This window comes from Eptesicus fuscus, chromosome 19, assembly GCF_027574615.1.
Source record: "Eptesicus fuscus isolate TK198812 chromosome 19, DD_ASM_mEF_20220401, whole genome shotgun sequence".
Taxonomy (NCBI): domain Eukaryota; kingdom Metazoa; phylum Chordata; class Mammalia; order Chiroptera; family Vespertilionidae; genus Eptesicus; species Eptesicus fuscus.
The window spans coordinates 7,059,800-7,082,007 of record NC_072491.1 but is presented as its reverse complement, the minus strand read 5'-3'; the positions used below and the strand labels follow the sequence as shown (position 1 = coordinate 7,082,007).

Sequence of the window (22,208 nt, the reverse complement as noted above, 5' to 3'; positions counted from 1 at the left end):
TTAATTTCCAGAAGCATAAGTACCTGTGATATTTAGGTAGAAGGGATGCCAATGTAGGGACACAGAGCTAGTTTCAGGGTGGAAAGTCTGCCTTTGGAAGAGGGAGTAGGTTGGTTCAGCAATGTTCCAAAAGTCAGAGCCGGGACCAGTTGGTAAAAACTCCAAAGAAGCAGTTTTCAGTTCTTTAAGGGAAATACTCTGGCAGCTAGAACAACCGTACAGTCCTCTGCCTTCTGATCTTGTAAGAAGCGTGTTCACAGATCACATTAGCTGAGGACTGAGAATGATTCTTGGACTTGCCAAGATGGAGCTCACTGATAACTTTGACGAGATGGTTTCAATGGAGCAAAAACCTACTGGAAGCGAGAAATAGAGGATAATTGGAGATGGAGGGTGGGTTTAAAAGTGTGTGAGTGTGTGTGAGTGAATATTTTTGTTTTGTTTTTTACTTTGGAAAGTAGATTAACATGATCATATGCTGGAGGGAATAATCTAACAGAGAGAAAAATTGGATGGTAGTGTTGATTTCTGGAGTGATGCCCTTGGGTAGGTGAGAGAACTGATGTGCTGCACAAGGTGAAGGGTTGGCCTTAGCCTGGGGCATGCCCAGTTCAGCTGTAGTAACAGGGAAGGTAGACGTCCCTCACTGAGTACAGATGCTGATGGGTGGGTGGGTGTGGGGTGGCAGATGGTGGAAGTTCTCTACCAAATTTGGTACATGTTGTATTTGGCTTGTGATTTTTTCTCTCACATCTGCATGTAAGGTCTCCTTTGAGACAGGGACTTAGACTTATTTTACGCTGTTTTTAGCTATGTGGCGTTTGGTAGGTACATTTAAATAAGTAAATGAAGAACTAACAGATGCACCTTCATTTTCTAAATATTAGTGTAATACCGGAAGTCTCCAGGAAACGGAGGAGGTGGTAGGAGGTAAAGCCTACTCACAGCAGTGCTTAATGAACAGGAGGAATGTGATGCAGCCATGAAAAGGCTGTGAAGTGAGCATTAACAAGGTGGGTGGAGCGCAGAATTTATGGCATCAGTCAGCGGGTTTTATTAAGATCCTCCCAGGACCCAGCCCTATAGCCTATACTGTTGGGACTTGAAGAGAAGAAAAATGTGGAATGACTTTTGAAGACTTTATAATCGGGTGTTGAGTCAAGACCAGGTTAAAAATCATATGACTCTGACTCTAAGCCTTCTAGCATATTAGTTAATAGCACAGGTTCTGATGTAAAAAATACCTGGATTTGGCCAAGTAGTCAGTGGATAATCCTGGGCAAGGTATTTTCTCTGTTCCTCAGTTTCTGCATCTTTAAAATGATGAAAGTAATTATCCCACAGTGGAGGCTATTATGTGGATTAAATGACTCAATATATTTAAAATACTAAAAAGCATTTGACACATAGACGTGACCCCTATGTGTTAGACACTATTGTATTAAGGAGGAAGTGTGGGCTAGAGAGGGCCCTTTCTGGGTAGCTGCTTATATCCAAATTAAGTGCTCCCCATGGAAGATTCCTATAAGCCTTGATGTATGAAATGTAGATTTTCTAGCTGTCGTTCGAGGTAAAATAAATTTCTGAAAAGGAATGAGGTTTTTACAAGCCTATAATGGAGACACTAGGAAGGAAGGACTGAAGAGAACAGAACAGATCAGTTGAGACAACCCAACAAAAACACTTCAATGACTAAGCCAACAATATGAAAAGAAGGACAAGGAAGAAGAACAGGCTGGGTTCCAGAGACAGTGACCCAGAGTAGAAAATGTATGATAGGTTGGTTCCCCCAAAACAATCTGATATGGAAATTAGCCTGCAGATGTGTTTGTATGGAGTGTGTTTGAAATCAATACACATGGAAGGGCAGGGAGGGAAATAGGATTGGAAAGCAGGAGATGTCATGTTGCAATGCAGCCTCAATGGAATCCTCAGCTGACCCTGGGGGGAATTCTGAAGATGAGATGGCCCTTCTGAGTTGTCCTGAATCGGACCAAGAGGGATTGGCCATCATCCCCAGGCATCAAGCGGTCGCCAGATGTAGGCCACCCAATGAAGGGGCATGCTATCTGGCAAGGTAGCTCCTTTCAGCAGAGGTACTCTTAAAGGGCAATGAGAGAAGGGTGTCTGACAGCTGCACTGCCAGCAGCTGGGGTAATAGTCTGACTGTGGAAGGGGCCTCTGGGTAAGTATATCACAATGTTCAGCAAAAGGTGGGTAAACAGGGAGACAAAGTAATGAGGTTAGAAAATTATCAGGCACTCAACCTTGGACCCAAGTAGCTTCAGTAGGGCTTATTTCCATCAATCAGTATACCAGTGACCAAAATTATCATAGTGACCTTGATTCAATTATGAAAATGAAGAGTTACTTGATTGTCCTTTTTTTTTGTGATGAAACAATGCTAGACAACCCAGTACTATGTGCACAGTGCATTGCCTGTAGTAGATTATTCAGCAAATGACTGTTACATGAATGAGTGGCCAAGTAACGCCACTGAATTACTAGAGAGCTGAATATTCTGTTACATTTTATGAATCTCTACTCATTGCCTTTGAAGTCTCCTACATTGCCTTTCCCATTTCAACCCTGGTTTATACCCAGACTATCCATCTTCCTGGTCTCAAGCTTGAGTTCATTTTTTTTTCCTTTCTAGATTTGAAAGGTACCTCTTTTGTACACTGTCTTTCCTCTTTGGCATGGAAGAGAGTTTTGCTCCTTTGTTCTTTATGCACCTAAGGGGTGTGTGTGTGTGTGTGTGTGTGTGTGTGTGTGTGTGTGTGTGTGTGTGTGTGTGTTTGATCTTTAGTACACCTTTCTCCTGGCCTGGAATGAAAGTGTCTCATTTACAACATTCCATTTTCACGACCCAGGCACAGACAGATCTTTGTGAAAACTCAAATAAAAGTGCATAGAAAGGAGGGGCGTCCTCTTAGCAATGTCCTTTGGCCAGTTGCCTGGATCGTAGTTAAGCTTTTCTTGCTGGAATCTAAGCTCTGGGCGGTCTAGGACTTCTTTCCTAGCTTTGGTGAAATCTAGGCAGAATGGGAAAGTCACGGATTCAAAAGATGAGGATCAAAACAGGTAGTCCTAGGAGATCATGGTACCAAGAAGAGAAAAAGAGGATGGATTACAAATGAATTTCCCTTCTCTAAGCCCACATGTTCTCATCTATAGAGATAACAGTACCTAATTTACATTTGTTGTTAGGATTAAATACAAGCATATGTTCAGAAGAGTGGGAAGGGATAGCATTTGGGGCTTTCTCATATACGTTCATAGTACCTGCTACAAACAGGATCAACTCTGTGAGGACTCCATCTGTGAAGAGGTCACTGGCTCAGCATCACTAAATGACTGCATGTCTGGGCTGACCAGAAACACCCATTGTGATGTCTACGCCACAGAGATGGGGCCCTGACGGACCCTTTATCTAAAGCCATTCAAATCCTCCTTCCTGTCTTTATCCTTCCTTAGTTATCTCTGCTTCAGCTAGTCAGGTGGTGGCAGCCGAAAACAGAAACAGGTTTATCATCACCATGGTTAGGGGCACATCATTTACCCATGTTGAAGGGCAGTTTGAGATTTGCCATTTTCCTCCAACACCTTTTGTTTTATTACCTATTCAGGAAGTATATTTGTTTAATGTTTTTAAATGTTTTGCTAGGTTTAAGGAAGTTAGAAGAGTAGCTTTCTCATGCCTGTGGACCAGGCCATCAGTCTGTGAACTTCTAAGGAGCATTTATTGAGTGCTAGGACTTGAGGGGATTGTTGCCTATAAAAGTCTGCAATGTACAGGTGCTCTTAGGATAGCTGCACTTTGGCTTGCTTATACGAGCCAGTTATCTGACATCTGTCCTTCAGAGCTCCAAGCATTTCTTTGTCAATGATAGTGTGTTTGAAGCCATGGAGTTTAGAGGCTTTGGTATTCACTGCAGGAAGAAAATTGTCCATATATATTTTCCATTATAATTACTGGTCAAATTTAGCACACAAACCAAAGACTTGATTACTAGCAACCCTTCTGATAATATGCAGGAATCATTGAGTACTAGGGATGAAGTCTACCTGATGTCATCTCATCATACTCCATTAGCTTGGGGATGAGGAGTCAAAAGTGGTTAGGCAATACGTCAGAATAATTTACTTGTTCATGGTGAGACTTACACCCCTATTTTCTATCTCAAAGTAGTAGTTTTTCTATAACACTTCATTGAGACTGTGTGGAATTATCGTCTCTATACGTTGTAACTTACATCAATACAACAATGTTCACTCAGCATCTATTAAAAAAGACAGAAAGAAATTGATCATTTACAAATGGTAAATCATATCATTCTGACAACTCCACAAGCATAATCTATGGTGAGCATAGCTGCAATTTCGAGTCTGCTCTTTCCTTAGTTAATCTCAAGTCTTAAAGGCCATTTGGTCCATCATCGGCCACTTGGTCCATCATCTGCCTCTTGGTATGCTTCTGATGTCTTACAATTTGTATTTTTTTGTTACAAATCTAAGCACTGTATTCCATTACTCAAATCTCTTTCAAAACCAAAACCATAAGAAAAACTGGTTTTGTTTGATATGCCTGCATGGAGACTTGTAGGTGCACCGGTGCCCAAAATTCCCAACAGATTTTTTTAGGGAAATGAATGCTGAACAGTTTTCCTTTGCATTGTCTCTAGACCAGTGATGGGCAACCTTCTGAGCTTGGTGTGTCAAACTTCGCCAAAAAACTGAGCATAACTAGGGTAGTGTGTCACTTTGAGGAAAAAACTAACTCCAAGACTCTAGTCACAAATGTTTCATCCTCAGGAGCAGCAAATGTTTCATCCTCGGCATGCGGGCCGCGTGTCATCAGAAATGGCTACGCGTGTCAGTGCTGACACGCGTGTCATAGGTTCGCCATCACTGCTCTAGACTGTAGGCTTGGCCTCTCCCACATCTATTCCTGGTAAGAGGGGAATCCAATATCTTATCAGTAGTAGTCTCTATTCTTCGTCAGCGTATGATTTAATCCTTAGAGTGGACATACCTTTATTAAATATTTAAGCTCTTATTTAAGTGTTTCCATCTTTTACAGAATACATTCTTCCCATAGTCATAATTGTCAGCTTAATTCGCTTGGAAATTTATCTTCTCCATTAGCCTACCTCACTTTGGCCTCATTAAATCCTTTTATGATTAATATGTTTGTGGCTTATCTCCACACCTAGACTTTAAGTTCATTAAAGGATCCATTTCTTTTACCTTGTGTCTTATTGTCATAGTGCCTTATACACACAAGGCATCGAATAATACCTCCTTTTCTGAGCAATGCCTGGAGATGCATTCCGATAGAAGTAACATGATTTAACTCTCCTTAAGTACTTTCTATGCACCATTTCCAAAATGCTAAGGGGCAAGACATTTTGAAGAAACCCACAACTCCAATGCAGAAACTGAGCCTGGGAGAGACTCAGCGCGTCGCCAAATATGAGACGGCCGGTCCGTGTGGAGCGAACCTCTGTTTCTGCACGCCGCGTGCTCAAGGGTGACTCATTTGCTATGGATGCGCACTGCTGATGCTTGCTGAGAGGAGAGAGCAGGCCGGCCTTGGTACAAGCTGTTCCCTCTGCCTGGCACATCGCTCCCAGGCATTATTCATTTGTCAAGATCAAGGTTAAACGTCACCCCCTGTGTGGAACCGTCCTCAAGCAAAATCTGCTTTTGTCTCTGCTGGCCTCCAGCTCACCTGTTCCCCTGGTCGCCCAGAACACAAGGCCAGTCGCACATCTGGACCAAGTCACCAGTCACTTCATGGGGTATTTTTTTTTTTTTAATCTTTATTGATTAAGGTGTCACATATTTGTCCTCATCCACCCATTCCCATCCCACCCCTCTCCCCACGCATGCCCCAATCCCCTGTTGAACTTAACCGTTGGATAGGCTTATATGCATTCATGGGGTATTTTTTACAAACGCTACTGGGAAGGTCTTTTCAGCGTCATCCTGAGGTTCCACTAGTAGCAACTTTCTGTATTTCATTAACCCCCCTCTCCCGGACCTTTTAAATCAAATGCAAATCAACTCATTACGGGTTAACATCAAATTCTTCCGTGCCTTAGAAAGGAAGAGATAATGAGCCATTATTGAGCATCTCTTTATGTTCCAAGCCCTGATCCAAGGAGATATTCCTGGTTGCTGTCAACATTCAGACCCTGCTCCGGTGTTCTGGAAAAGTCGGAAGAGATGGGGACACGGAAAACAGCAGCAGGTTTTCAGAGATGCGATCCTCCTCTCATGAAATGGTTGTGAGACAACAGGGTTTTACATCCAGAGGTTCCCCTGGGAACTCCAATAGGTACAGGCATACAGCCCTTTCAATGCTTGCTAATTGCTTTTACATAGCATTCCCGTCCAATCCAGTAATCTAACTTAACAGCAAGTTAGGAGCAGGTGTCCTCTATTATAGATACTTCCAAGAGTGCTAGGAGAGCAAGCATATGCCGCAAAGTAATACCCCATGACACTGTCCTGGGGAATTTTTTTTAAAAATATATTTTATTGATTTTCTACAGAGAGGAAGGGAGAGGGATAGAGAGCTAGAAACATCGATGAGAGAGAAACATCGACCAGCTGCCTCCTGCACACCCCCTACCGGGGACGTGCCCGCAACCAAGGTACATGCCCTTGACCGGAATCGAACCTGGGACCCTTCAGTCCGCAGGCCGACGCTCTATCCACTGAGCCAAACCGGTTTGGGCCTGGGGGAATTTTTTAAAACGTGCCTGTATGGAGGCCTTCCCAGCTAAGAATGGTAAGCGATAGGAAACCACTGAGCTCAGGCCCAAGACCTGATGCTGTGAGCTTGCCTAAGTGACCTGGACTTTCCGAGTTTCCATTCTCTCGTTGGTCTGATGGAGAGAAAAATATACTCAGTTTTCTCCATAGGGTTGTCCAGATCATGGATACGAAAATGCTGCAAAACTCTGCAGATCTATACAAGGAAAGGGCGTTTCTTCCGAAGGCCCTGTTAACGAGGCCCATCCCAGTGCGCAGCCGTTCTCACGGTGTTGCTGAGGTACCGAGAGCCTTTTCCTTCTAGAAGCCGAGGCGGAGCTGGGCCTCCAACCCCAGCACTTTCCAGGCTGTCAACAAGCCAGTGAGAATGCCGGACTCCTGTCGAGCTGCCCACCACGACCCACCGACCCACCCACCGGGCTTTATCTCCCGGGAGCCTGACACCTTGCCTGTCACTCCTCATTGACCTCCACCCTGGGGCCTTCGGCACACTCTCTCCATTTGGCCCCGGTGTGACTCCACCTGTCTGCGCTGCCACTCACCCAGGCCCCTCCCCCCTCTCACCTCAGCAGGGACAGTGCGACAGTGACAGCACACTGCAGTTGGATGGCCAGGTGATGCGGGAGTGGGCGGATTTTTCTTCTGTCACTACCTGTAGCCACTTTGCCATCGGTGTGGCTTTATCTCTACACACATACACACACACACACACACACACACACACACGTACACACACGCCCTCCCCCCCCTCCCCCCCCCGCAAACTGGAAACTGCCCTTAATGCCCCACTAGAGGAGGCATTTGTATCACTAATTAAAAATGTGTTCCAGACTTTAAGTGACTTCCTAGCGCCTGAATGATGTCAGAAAGCCTTTACCTGCAGCAGAGGCCCGGGCTCCGGGGTCCGACCGTGGCCTTGGATGAGTTACCTAAGTCGCTGAGCTGAAGTTCCCTCATCAGTAAAATGGGAACCCTTACAGAACTCGCCTCACACTTCCCTGCATAATTGGCTGCTGAACTGTAGGCCCTCAACAAATGTTTGTTGAAGGAATGATCAGGGGGGAATAAATGAGGTAATTCAGGTAAAACACAGAACACAGTGTCTGGCACAAAGAGGTGCTAATGCACAGTAGCTGTTGCTGTTACCTGTGGTAGTGCTGCTTCAGACCCGGTGGCTGTCCACGTCTCTTCCTTGTCATAAGAACTTTGCAGAGAAATTAAAAGCTTAGACTCCAGAGCTATGCTCCCTGGGTTTGATTCCGGCTCAACCAGCTGTGTGACCTGGAGGCTAGTTTTTTTATCCTTTATCTGGCATTGTTTCCTCCCATGGCTACTGAGGATAATATGTATCTCATACAATTATGACGCTTAAGTGAGTTTTTCCATGTGTTATGCTTAAAATAGTGCCTCACAGGTAATAAATACTCAGTGGAGTTAATTTCTGCTTTTGAATTCTTATTAGAATCTGTCTGGCTTGGCTCTTAGACAGTCCAGACCCAAGGAAATTGCTCCAAAGCCGTTCTCCCAGACATGGAATCAGGTATCACTTCCCTTTACAAGTCTGATGTCTTGTCCCCCTGGACTGGGGCTTACTCCACCAAGCAGGTCTTCCTGCCTTCGCTCTTCCTCCCGCCCTAGCCCAGTGCCGGGGCACCTCAGCGTATTAACCTTAGAAAAGCGTGTCACGGAATTGGTAGAAGATCCAATCTCTCTAACCGTGAAGTCTTACAGCTCACAGGGCCCTGGCTATACTCGCATCTACTTCTCCTCATTTGACAGGCGAGACAATGGCCCAGAGAGGTTGGAACTTAGCCACGGACGCCTGGTTAGTCAGTAGCTGATTCTCCAAACCAGGCCCCTTGGCTTCTAGTACAGCACCCCCTGCTCACCAACCAGTTAAACATTTAGAAGAAGAAGAAAAAAACAAACACATAGCTTAAGGATCATAAATATTGTTTTAAGAACTTACAACTATGATCCTATGTTGTATGTTTTCCAGTGTTGAGTGCTGAGAGGTAAAACCACCTTCTGCTGGGCGTACACCTGATCAGATAAGAAATAGGAATGAGCCTGATGCCCTGAGAGTACCCTCTGCACTTACTAGCATCCTCTGTCTGGTCCGGGTACAAAGGGCAACGCGGCAACAAAAGGAGAGTTCGTAAAGAGAGACAGGGTGGTGGGGTGGGATGCATCTTGGGCTGGGTGGACTTCGTGGCTTCTACTCACTTCTCTTCGGCCTGGCCTGGTCACTTCCCATCTCAGAATCGCCGCTTCTTCCTCTTGTAAGTAAAAATAATTGGAATAGCTGGGTCTCAAGTTCTCTCTCCATTCTGCCATTCAGGGAGGCTAGCTAAGAATAGCCGCTCAGCAGCTAGTCTGTGCACAAGTGTTTCATTGATTGCTACCTCATGCTCCAGCGAGGAGGGCCTGCATTGCCAACATTCTCTTCATACAATGCATCTCTTTGAATGACACACGGATGACTGTGAAACACCAATGTAATGTGAGGATCCGTGTTAAATTAGTGTAAAGGCGGCGCAGCTCACAACTTCCAGATGTCAGAACCTCGTAATGTTGCCATTTTTCTTTCTCTCCGCTCAGATGTTCATACAAATGGAAGATAAATGGCTGCAGGAGCCATCTCCCAACAAAACATTCCTTTCCACTGGCTTCTACCACCTCCTTCCTGGGGGTCACATCTCTCCGAGGGCTCACCGCAGCTCTCCGGGGTATCACAGCCCAGTGGCGGCGCCTCCCCAAGGCCTTGCCTGAAACATTGGCTCCTATGTGACTCTGAACACTTGAAAACACAGACAGCCTGGTGGGAGATAGTATTTACCCAAATTAGAGAAATTAAACTCTGAACTGTTCAAGTTTCAAGCAATCAGTTCCAGTTGGTACACACTCAATTCCAACCTCAGGCATCTGAAGAGAAAATGTGATTTTGGCGGCGAGAGCTGCCGGTAGGGGTTTAAGTCCCAATCAGCATAAAATGTGCATTAAGTGCCAAAGCTGAATATTGATCAGGAGGTTCCTTTCGCCTACTTTGCATCGGCTGAGAGACAGAAAGGCTGTCATTCTTAGCAGAGGAGAAGACAAAAAGATGCAAACCATTTTGAAGAGCAGATTAAATCTTCTTTTTATGGTACAGGGAGGTTATAAAGTCATGCTGGAAAAGCCGTATTTTATTGTACCTTCAAAATCCTTGCTGCTTGAATCTTTCTATTAACAAGGATACGGAGTTCCTTTGTGGTGGACACTTTGGGAGGAAATGTGCTTTTTATCCCAGCAGGCATGGCTCCTCTTGGGCCCTACACGTGTATTCACTGCATAGAACGGGGTAGTGCCCCCTGGAGGTGTTCAGTGGCCCAGCCCTGACTGTCTGAATGGGAACGTGGGATAAAAAGCAATGTGAGTCAACCAAGAACATAGTGTATGTAGACATGTTCTGTATTTGGGTCAGTCTGAGGACCCTTTGAAATAGAACACAGATGAGGAAACTGAAGCTCCAAGAACTTAAGCCACTGGCTCTGCTAGGCAGGGCGAGCTAGCCGCCGTCCCAAACGAACTCAGAGACTCACTATTTCAACACAGAAAAGTATCTATTTCCACATCACAATCTGATTGGCTATTTGGCAGGTGGACTTCCAAGTGGAGATTCAGAGACCCAGGTTCCTTCTATCTAATGGCTTCAACATAGGACTCTGAGTCCTGCAGAGGATCCTTTGTATTAGGTGTGCAGACAGGGAAGAGAGAGCCTTCAGAGCCTCCTGGAACATCCTAGGTAGGACCAGTTTGGAAGTGGTTGGCCCCTATCACTTCTGTCCACATTCAATTGGTCAGAAGTCAGGCACATGGCCTCATCTCACTGCAGGGGGACCTGGGAAATGTAGTCTCTCTGTGTGCCCAGGAGGAAAAAGAAATGAATCTGATGCACATACTGCATTGTCTTTTTAGGGTACAGGGAGGTTACCTTTTTGTCATGTGCCAGCAGAATTACTAAAAAAATAACAGGGATCTCTTCCCTGTAGCTCCAAATCCTATGTTATTTCCATCATGCCAGGTTGTGGAATTCACCTTCTGAATGATTTTTGACCCAAATTATAGGCAGAAGCATATATCAGTTCTTGAGGGCACTAAAAAATCACCCAGATGCTCCAAAAATGTGTCATTTTCATTTTTTGGACACAAATTTTATTATTTGACCAAATTTTCCAGATCTAATTTATATCTAGCTCAGATGCTACCTAGCAGTTTCTCGGAGATAGTTGGTTCAGCTTTATTTATGATGCAAGGTGTAATCTTGGGAAGGTTCTTGTCCCTATTAATTTTTTCCTTCTCTCTCTATGACCTCATCTTTGAGAATTGAGCTACTTATCTTGTTTTAGCTATCAATATCACATGGTTTACCCAACAACACATATTCTCATCATCTCTTTCATCATCTCTTTTGAGCTGATAGGCTGATATCCAACTGCCTGCTGATCACTTCTTCAGGATCACACATCCTTCTATAGCCAACATTAGAACTTTAATATTTATTTATTTTTCCTCTCAAAATGTCTTTGTTACCAACTTCCTAGTGACTTAGGTTATTGAGTTGTGATTTATCTGTAGATACAGGTTGTATGGGGTCTGAAGCTTTAACAACATTTTTGAAATACAGCATTAAGAATACAAATTAGATTTAAGAATAAATATTTACAATGAGGAAAGCACTTAAAAAAAAAGGTTCAAAATCTTGATAAAGGCTATAGTCACACAATGCAGAAAAATGTAGTTTTATATTTTTACTAGTAACTTCTGGACATATACCTGTGGTATTTTTTCTTACATTTTTTAGCTGCATAAAGAGAAAAAAAACCCCACCCAATCTTATTTCTACATCCTATCATTTTTGCCATTGTTGATAGCAATTTGTTTTTGTTGCTGACAGTTTATTAGAGTCTTCTTGGCATCTAAACTCATTAATAATGCCATGTAAATGTCCATAATTTTTTGTTGAATTTGAAAAACTGTCAAAGTTCTTTCATGGCAGTTTCTATTTTCTTTCGAAGTGGTTAATCTTAAATGCTCCTTGAATTAGCAATACTTGTTAACACTGGCAAGGTCCCTGCCAGGGCCTTAGAAGGGGTCTGTGTAAGTGTGGGGCCATGAACTTAGAGTTCATTAACATCATGGTAGACCTACTCTTGTTTACCTGCGTTCACCCCACTCTCCTTTCCCACAATCAATTGCCAAAGTACTTTCAACACTTCTTTCTTCATTCCCCAATCCTTTTAAAGACATTTTACTGCAGATAAGAACCACTGCAAACTCCTAAACTTTCCACCTGAGGTCTTTGCCTTCTTCTTGTCATTCTGAAAAATGATTCCAAATTAATCATTTCCATTTTTAAAAACCTTCTTGCTTGCCAAACAACGTCCAAATCCTTTTACCTGATTTTCATGACCTGGTTCTAACTCACATTTCCAGGGTGATCTCCTTCCATTTCATTCTTGTCTAGAGACTTGGACTTTACCTAAGCAAGGCTTACTAACATGCCATTTCTTCCGTCTTGAACATGATTCCTTCTTACATTAGAGTGACAGCATTCTTAGCAGCTCCTAAGTGTCTTATGCACAGTTATTAGAAAATTCCGAAGTAGCTCACTGGCCCCCGATCCCCACCCCATGGTTTTTCTCCATGGCCCTTAAAACCAGGACATTCTAAGTATTATACTTTGTTTCCATTTACAGGTTCACAGACTCCATGAGGTAGACAGTGTTTGGTTTGTTTTGTTCATGACTGCATCTCCACTGCCTATAAGAGTGAGTATTATAAAAATTTCTTGAAAATGCTAAAATACTGGCCACATTTTGCTTATGAGATCCTGAGAAATTATTTAAAGCCTGAGTTTCCACATCTCTAAAGTCGCAATAATCATACTAAACATTTCATACTCTTATTGTCAAGAGTTAGTGATTAAAATCAATTAAAGCTCATAGCGGAGTGCCTGGCACATGGTAAACGTTCCATAAATATTTTCTAGCACTTCGTTTTAATTAGAACCTTCACGAGGGAGTGCCAAGAAAGCGGCAGCATGGGACAGCATAAGGAATTTCAGAAGTTCATTCCCAGAGGGATCTGATGGTACTGTCGACTAGCATGGTCCTTGAGTAACTAACATACTTTGATTTTCTGAGCCTCAGTTTTATATAGTTGCATAATGAAAATAGCTGTGCCACAAAGCTATGATGGGGATTAAATGAGATCTTTAAAAAATCTAATCCGTCCTATAAAATATTATTATTAGGACAGGTATTGGAGTATGGGGACTCTCCTTGGGCCCTTCACAGGCAGCTGTCTGAGGGTGCCTGCTGTGCTGTTTATATAGTGTGGAGAGGCCGTTGAGAATCCCTGATGAACTGTGCTATGGAAGCAAAAAGTATTGTTTTAATTGTAAACTCTAAAATGTCTTTACAGAATAACATCGATGATTAACACTTCTAATTTTGGAGATAAAAAGAAATCTGAAGATAATCACTTGAGCTAATTTTACCAGACAAGAATTAGATTTTAAATTTGTCTTATTCCTGGCCAACTTTATTCCTTGTACAGTCTGGGGAGTCCTTTTCCCCTTCTTATCTGCTTGCGTTTAAGGGGTGGGGAGGGGCCTGCTTTCCCCACTCTGAAGGACACATGCCAGTGCCAGGAGGTGAATGAAGCCAGCTTGACTAGAGGTTTTAGAGCTTTGAAACAAAGCCAAGGCCAGATCGGAACCAGAATAATAATTTCTCCAAGCTGCAACAAACAATAAAAATCCAAAATAGAAACTACCATTGTGATCCAAAGAAGGAAGCAAACCTGATTAGCAAACCTGATTAGAAGCCATTCTGGAAGGAGAAAGATGAAGTGTTGTAATGGTCTTAGTGGGGGCTACATTCATTCTATGTTAGATAGCAGGTTTATTCATATAGCAGCCAATAGTTATGACCAGACCCACAAAGGGGAGCTGGCCTCCGATCCTGGCCAGAACCTTTCATTTTCAGTGGTGGTGGTGGAGGGGTCATGGCGCAATGGTGGAGACAAAATCCTATCCTCACAGGTAAGGCAGGGCGTCCCTGCTGTTAGGACAGAAGGTGAATTGTCTTCAGGTGATAGGGAAAGAAGAGCCCAACCTTTATTAAGAGACATTTATCGTGGTGGTTATGGGCATGGGCTCTGGAGGTGGATGATCTGGAGGGAATCCTGGTACCACTCTATAGATGCCATGTGATCTTTTTTGTAAAAAAATATTTTTATTAATTTTGGAGAGGAGGGAAGGGGAAAAGAGATAGAAACATCAATGATGAGAGAGAATGATGGATCTGCTGCCTTCTGCACACTCCTCACTGGGGATTGAGCCCACAACCCAGGCATGTGCGCTGACCCTGAATTGAACCACAACCTCCTGGTTCATGAGTCAGTGCTCAACCATATTTTCTCAAGGCTATTAGCTTTGACATGAGACACATATTTTCTCAAGGCTATTAGCTTTGACATGAGACACATATTTTCTCAAGGCTATTAGCTTTGACATGAGACACATACTCAACATGGAATCCTAAATATATTCCTACTTTTCATGGTTTGGTTTTGCCTCCTCATCCATAGTGCTCAGATCAGACATCATCTCCTTCAGGGAAACTTTCCTCTTATAGGCTCCTACAGTAATCCCTGTTTATCAACCTCACAGTTTGATTTTTGTTATGTCTGTGTATATGTCTATCTTACTGGAGGGAAAAGACCATGTCTACTTGCTCATCTTTGTATTCATTGTCTCTAGCACCATGACTGGCATATAGGTGGAGGGACAAAAGTGTTGGATGGATGTGTGGATGGATGGATGGATGGATGGATGGATGGATGGATGGATGGACAAATCACAGATGGATATGTGGGTACATGAAAGATTATGTAGATTCTTTCTTCAATATCTTCAGAATTATCTAAAACACTCTCTATATATATCAGATAAAATGAATTATTTCATGTTTCCTGCAACATTGCCTCATGATTTTCTTTGTTATTAGTTTAGCATATAGTAATCTGATATTTCTAAGAACAGAAAAAAAGATATGACCTGACATAGTAGCCAGTAGTAATCAAATGCTTCCTCACTGTGAGCTTTGCTTGAAAACTTTCAACTCAGTATAAGTATTTTCTATGAACTCTTTCTCAGTCTATATGTATGTGTTTCTGTGTGTGCATGCACACGCGCGCGTGTCTGTGTGTGTGTGTGTGTGTGTGTGTGTGTGTGTGTGTAGACTTGATTTATCCCTTATACCAAGAGGAAAGAGAATGGTAGAGGAATCACACACAATACCTTAGATAGTCAGAAAGGCAAAGTGCATTTGTGTGCACATATCCTATTTTATGGGTAGCCAACCAGATCTGGACATGACCTAGTGACTGCTTTGGTTAAATACCACCTTGATTTAAAATCTCTACTATTGCAATTTCTATGTGATGTATGCAGTGGCTCAGCCTTGCCTACATCTTAATTCTGAGACATAGAAGTAAGGAGGTTTCTGGGTTCTTTGAGTGACAGAACAATAATAGACTTTTGCGTTTTGGCTTTTAAATTTACCGTAATTTGATTTTCTTTCTTCTGTGCATCTTTTCTTTTGTAGTCTCATTAGCTCAGAAGGTCAAAGTTGAGATACCTGTCTAGGCAGTCAAAACATAGAACAATGAGCCCATGACAAAAGCGAGGCATGATTTTAATTGTACATTGAGCTTTATAGGTCTTTGAGTCATTCATCCCTCTGACAGTCATAATAGGAATCCTGAGTGCTATTCTATTTCCTTCATGCCAAAGATTATAAAAGGCGGGAGAAAGTGTGCATGCTTCTCCCTCATCTTACCAGCGCTCAGACAGAGCCTACAAGGGCGCATAATCATAGTGAGTTCCAAAAGATCTCACCTTCACACTTGTGCTTACTTAATTCAATATAACAGACATTTACTGAGCATCTATTATGTACTGGACACGTACCTGGTGAAGGGGATAGAGAAATGAGTAAGTCTTTGCAAAAAAATAGAAATAGGAAGTAGAGACGTGCTTTTGGGTTATGTTTCAAGTTAAATTTGGATTCTTCTTAGCAGGTGGATTCATACAGGGTAACAGCTCTCCTTAAGTACTATGTATTTGTGTGACTTTGGTTAAGTCAGCTCACCCCTGTAGGTATCAGTTTTGTCGCCTATAAATGGAGCCTACTTGACCCCAGATAACCCAGATATTTGGTACTTCATACATATTAGAATTTGATGTTTGTTCTGTCAGAAAAAAATCTGCTAAGAATGCCCCTGGGACCTGAAGTCTGGGGTGAAAGAAGCTGCAGTAACAGCAGTTAATCCACTCGAAGTAGCACGTCTGCAGGAGGTTTTGTCTTTGGAGCATCATGGAAAGTAGCATCCTTTTTGTTCTCACCATTTCCTGAGGGGCTCTACAAGGAGATTTTTCCATAATACTTTTTCACACACTTTTACCCCATTCTTTGAGAACATATTCGGATGGGGAGGAGAGCCAATCAATCGCAACACATGAGTAGCTCATGGAACCATTCCTCCTCTCTCTTTTTTTAAAAAATATATTTTATTGATTTTTTACAGAGAGGAAGAGAGAGGGATAGAGAGTTAGAAACATCGATGAGAGAGAAACATCGATCAGCTGCCTCCTGCACACCCCCTAGTGGGGATGTGCCCGCAACCAGGGTACATGCCCTTGACCGGAATCGAACCTGGGACCCTTGAGTCCTCAGGCCGACGCTCTATCCACTGAGCCAAACCGGTTTCGGCCATTCCTCCTCTCTTGATGGATGTTTTATTTTTGTAGTAAATTAGGATAATGTGGTTAATTTTAAGGAAGTTAAAATACTGGATGGTTTTTTTTGATGTGCACCAAGTGAATATTTTAATGAATAGGCCCATTTTCTTCCATTGGTTTAGACAATCACACTGAATACTCCTAATGATCCTCTCTCATCATTGATGTTTCTACATCTCTTTCCCTCTCCCTTCCTCTCTGAAATAAATAAAAATATATTAAAAAATAAAGTCAAATGAGAAAATAACATGTGAGGCACCTGGCAGGTAAAAGTAGGCTATATCTGTTTACCATTATCTAGTTTATGCCCACTGGACTGAACGTTGGTATTGCTGTTTTGTTTTGTGGTTGGCTGTAAGGTGGCCCTTGGTGTTTAATGAATGGTATAAAAACAGCCATTGTAGGATGATCCACCAAGTTTTGACCTTGGACACATTAATCAAACAATCTGAACCTCAGTTTTCTCATGTCTGGAATGGGTATTATAATTAGTGTTGGCAAGAGGTTAAAATAAAAGAATATAGCATAGGACCCAGAGTGATGTAGACCCTGAAAATGTATGATTTTCTTTACCAAACTCATCACCACGTTAGCAGAACAGTCCAATATAAAAAGAGACCCGAGCCTCTACGTTCCTAATCAAGCACTCTTGCCACACTCCCATCCTACTTCCCCTTCACCACTTCCCTATTGGCTGCATTCGCCACTTAGTAGCATGTTCTGAAGGTGTGATAATAGCCACAGCCAGGATAGGAGTTTTGGGAGCAGAAACCCCCAAGAACCAGCCAATTTCCCGTAAGCAACATGTTTAAGTCTTTCGTATGTTGACACCCGAAACTGGGGGTAGGACTTATTTAGCATGAATTCAGTGTTCCACCTACTTGACAAGCTGTAGGAATAAAAGTATTTCTTCTCTTAAAACAAGGGAACTGAAAGCTCAGCTGGAAATATAAGGTGGGCTCGCAGCAGCCCAGAAAGCATTGCAGTAGTTGCACCCTTCCTTTTGGTCCTGATTGCAATGTTTTCCTGGGGAAGGTTTGTTTGCTGTAACTTAACGTATAGTTACAACATGTAGGCATTTTCCCAAGCTGTTATAGCAGGGATGACCTGGTAGTAACCTGGAAATTTTTCAATGCCCCAGGGGGCAAGAGAACACCAACCCACAGTGCCATGCAGGAAGCGTGCACCGCCCCTTCGAAGTCCCTACTCAGGGCAGAGGTAGAGGAGAAAGGAGGTGGACCCAATGTTGTCCTTGGCACATGCTTTGCATACCATACATCATAGTTAATCTCTTGCTTAGTGCTGCCTCCAGGTCTCCTGCCTTTCACTGTTCGGAGTGTGTGTTGATGAAGTGCCACAGCTGGGAGCATTGTTGGGTTTTTTCATGATGCTGTCTAATGTTCAAAGCCATCCTTTGAACCTTCCATTGAACCCTTGAGGGTGAAACCTTGAGAAGGTTCGTTTATGTGGTAACTTCCTCTCATTCTCTTCACTATTGTTGGCAACACCATCTATTATCCTGGGAAGCCATTCCTACTCATGTAGGATATCCTGTTATGTGCCCAAATGCTGTCCTTACAATTTAGCACTGACTACAAATAGCAGAGAAAGGAAATGAATATTTATTGAGAGTTTACTTAGCGTCAAGTCCTCAACATAATTATCTCATTTAGTCTTCGTAATAAAAGGACAAAGGAGAGATTTTTAGTCTTATTTTAATTACAAGGGAATTAAGGTATAACGCATTAATGTAATTTTTGCAAGGTCACTTAGCTAACAAGTGACTGAGTTAGGAGTAGAATTCACATGTCTAACTCCCAAGGTGAGGTTTCTGCTTCATCATGTGGTAGCCTACAAATGATTCCTTCTGGGTAGTAGCAAATATGAACAGATTAGTATTTTCCCTCAATTGACATATATTTACATACATGTAAATAAACACATGTCTATATGTACTTATAGTGGTTTAGGATCTGAAGGTATAGCAGTGAAATAGATATAGTTCCTGCCCTCAAGGACTTAAAAAATGAATATACATGTATTTACTATATAAATATTCCAGGGTGAAAAGTGATATAATGGTGGAAGTTTGAGGTTACAGGAGGGTACACAGAAGAGGGAATGAATTCATGCTTAGGAAATGTTTTAGGAAGAACCAATGTCTTTACAAAAATTCTTAGGAACTGTAGGAGATAAAATGGAGATGGGGTTTGGACAGAAGGATCAGTAAATACAAAGATCTTGAGACAAGAAAGAACTCTATCTGTTGGGGGAAGTGAAAGTTGTTCTACATAAATTGTATGGAAAGAATTATTTACCAGCACATCACCCCCTCACCCAACTTCTATCCCTTAGCATCCCAGGTGCTGGGGATACAAAGCTGAATAAGCCATGGTGTGTCTCCTTGGGGAGTGTACATCCAGAAATAACCAAGGGGCAAGGGATGCTAGAGTGAAAAAAGAGAAGTTAATTCATAAACTTGGGGAGTGGGGAGACGAAGACACGGAAGACTTCAGAAAGGCTCCGAAGACTGAAGAGTTTTGAAGGTCAAGGTCCAGCAGAGATCCACTAGGAAGGGACGCCAGGAAAGCGAGTTCCAGATGGAGGACATGGAATTGCAATAGGAGGCTGGGGAGGATGCCTTTCCTGGAGATTTGAGAAGCACTCATTAGTCATGTCCTTTTCTGGATTCATTTGAATACATTCTTCACCAAGCGACAGAAGGGTACAGGATATCAGGGTGTTTTTACTAGAAGTTGTAATTCCAGTCCATTGAATGTGCTCTGTTGACCATAAGTGGGTGGGAAAAGAAGCTTGAGGAAAAGCAACTTTTAAAGGAAATAGGTTGTCTGGCTACACCAGCATTGGACTTCCAGTCAATTATTACCAAATTTGAGGCCGCATAAAAGTCAAGGATTTGGGCTGCTTATCTCTTTCAGTTCTATGTTCTCCAAACTCGGCTCAGTGTCTGACTCACAGTAGGTGTTCAAAATAGTTATTAAATAAGTGAAAAAGTAAGAGGTATTTCAACCTTCCTGAGGTTCAGCTCTGGGAAAATTGGTATTATGCTCTCTGGTTAACCACATATCTGGACTAGGCTCGAGTTTGAATTCTGCTCCACAACACACTCTCTGCTTCCCTTTTGGATAAACTCCTAGTACATAGCTTCTAGGGAATACAGAGTGCCCATCTGGAAAGGGGAGTTGACATTAGCTCCTCACAGGAATGGTGAAGATAAAATGAAACAAGGCATAAAAATGACTTAGAGTGGGGCTGGACACATAGAGAGTTCTTATTAACTAACATTATGACAATTGTTAAAAGATAATGTTCAAAAAATTATAAAGTCATGTCTCTCATACAGCTATAAAATTAAACCCATGTTAAAGATCTCATTTAACTCATTAATGAGGGAATTAGTGCGGTGTTAACAGCCAGTTCAAAGGAGATTTCAAAGAATAGACACATTTATAGATCAGATGTTAAAATGAATGTTCAAATGCAGGGACAATTAATCTCTTCTGCAGTGGGGGAGGAAGAGCAATTGAACTTTCACTGACCATAACTGACCAAATGTGCATGTCTATGGGCAAGAATCACTTTGCATTGCTGTCAGTTATCTCTAATGTACAGAGTTGTGACTCTAGTTGTCACTCCTCTTTGAGGGAGGTAGAGTGTATAAACTGATTGGCATTGGAGAGATTGGCAAAGCAGACCAGAGCCCACGGAGCCCACCTTTATTCTCCATTCTCTTTCAGATCCAGCCAGCTCTTGGGTCCACTGCACGTCGTGAATTTCTTCCCATGGTAAGAGAGACCAGCTGTTGATTAATGGCTTTGCTAACCTTGAGTTCATTCAAATCTGGGAGGAGTAGTTGGGGGGCCTATTTTGGTTTGGGGCCCTTTAAGCAGAGTTTTCTGTTCCCGATTCACTAGCAATGGTCCACTGTGTATTTTACACAATCAGTGCAGAGAATTTGGTAGGCAAAGTGTGTAACTGATTTAACAGAATGTCAAATGTATTATTCTTATTATAACCACCATTTTCTCATAAGTAGGTGTATTATTTTCTTCTGAAAAATCCCAAAGAGGTAGGCACTAGTGTTATCTATGTTTTACAGGTAAATTAGACAATAGAAGAAGTTCGAGAACTAGTTGAGTTTCTTAAAAGCTATTAAGTTGGGCTGAAGTTTGAATCCATTATTCATTTACTCAACATTTTGGTTTTGGACATTATGCGTGTGGGTTATTGGTGAACAAAACAGGTATAGTCCATAGCTATGTGGAATTTATAGCTCAGAGAGAAAGACAAATGTTAATTACGTAACCATATACAATTATGTAATTATAAGCTGCAATAATATCTTCAGTCTATTTTCTTAATGATTATACCATCCTGCTTTGACTTAGAGATTTGCTAGTAGTACTAAAATTCACAGTATTCCTTTATCTTGTATTCTTTTATTGAATCATTCTGTCATCCGTTATTTAATTGCTTTATTATGAGCAACTGACACATAAGCAGACCCGAAAGCCACCGACTTGTGAAGATCAGGAGGGTGCTTAGGAATTTCCATGCTCCCAGCAGTCCACACCCTACTACCACTGTTGTCCTTTAACGGACAGAATAGTTCCTAACATCTAGATCAAGAAGTCAAATTCCCTGATAGAGAACATCAATTGTAGGAAAAAGACTGAGAGATCATCCAGCTGAGCCTTCTTACATTACAGCAGAGAAGACCCCACATAGCTCTGGAAGATTAAGTGACCCACTTAAAGGTCACGGAGTTTATAGAGGAGGGTTACCAAGGTTGGGTCTACTGGCTCCTAGCTTTTAAAATATTAGCTTAAGTTCTCTATATATTGAAATTACCTGAAACCAGACCTAATCTGAAGAAGAAGGTCACGATAAAGCAAACTTCTTCCTGTTCTTTAATTGACAGGAGATGGGGGAATTCAAAGGGCCAGAAATTGAGCTTTCCCCTTGGAATAATTTCCCTGGGATGGGATTCACAAATGAAGAAAGTGATTATTCCCCCCTCTCCCCCCCCCCCCCCCACACACACACTTTTTGAAGAACACAGAGTGATTTTGTAACTGGTACAGTACAAGGCACCTAGAACACACCGGATAAATGTTTTCTTTTGTGGTTGCATTGTTGTTGATGATGTTGTTTTGTTGTTACATTGGTAGATAATGTTTTAAATAACTTTACATTTTAATGCCAAGGTGTAGGGGGTTCCTGGAGGAAGAAACGGGGCACACGTTTCAAAGAAAAGCTTCTGATGTAAATTGATTTTATTCTAATTCCTACCTGATTGAAAACCACTGCTTTGTAAGTTTGTTGCATTTTACGATCTATTTTAGTTCTCCACCTGAGCTTCATGCAGAATACATGTTTAAGAAGTCTGCACACAACAATGATTGTAATTTGGCAAAGGAGGAAACCGAATCAAGGTTAGTTAGTGGGAGAGTCTTGTCTAGACTTCGAGTCTCTTCAACCCTAATTTGCTTCTCCTTCCTAGACAGTGGAACCAACCAAAACACTCTCTTCATTTCAGCCCGCAGCTAAAGCG

At 42.2% G+C, this 22,208-nt stretch overlaps 1 long non-coding RNA gene across 1 annotated transcript; it reads right to left on the bottom strand.

Annotated features, from left to right (window-relative positions):
- Positions 1–305: 305 nt before the first annotated feature.
- Positions 306–3,305, bottom strand: LOC129147265 (uncharacterized). Its single transcript, XR_008554643.1, has 3 exons — positions 3,286–3,305; positions 1,245–1,313; positions 306–356 (listed from the first exon to the last, which is right to left on the bottom strand). It is a non-coding gene; the product is annotated as an uncharacterized LOC129147265 (long non-coding RNA).
- Between the last annotated feature and the right edge of the window lie 18,903 nt (positions 3,306–22,208).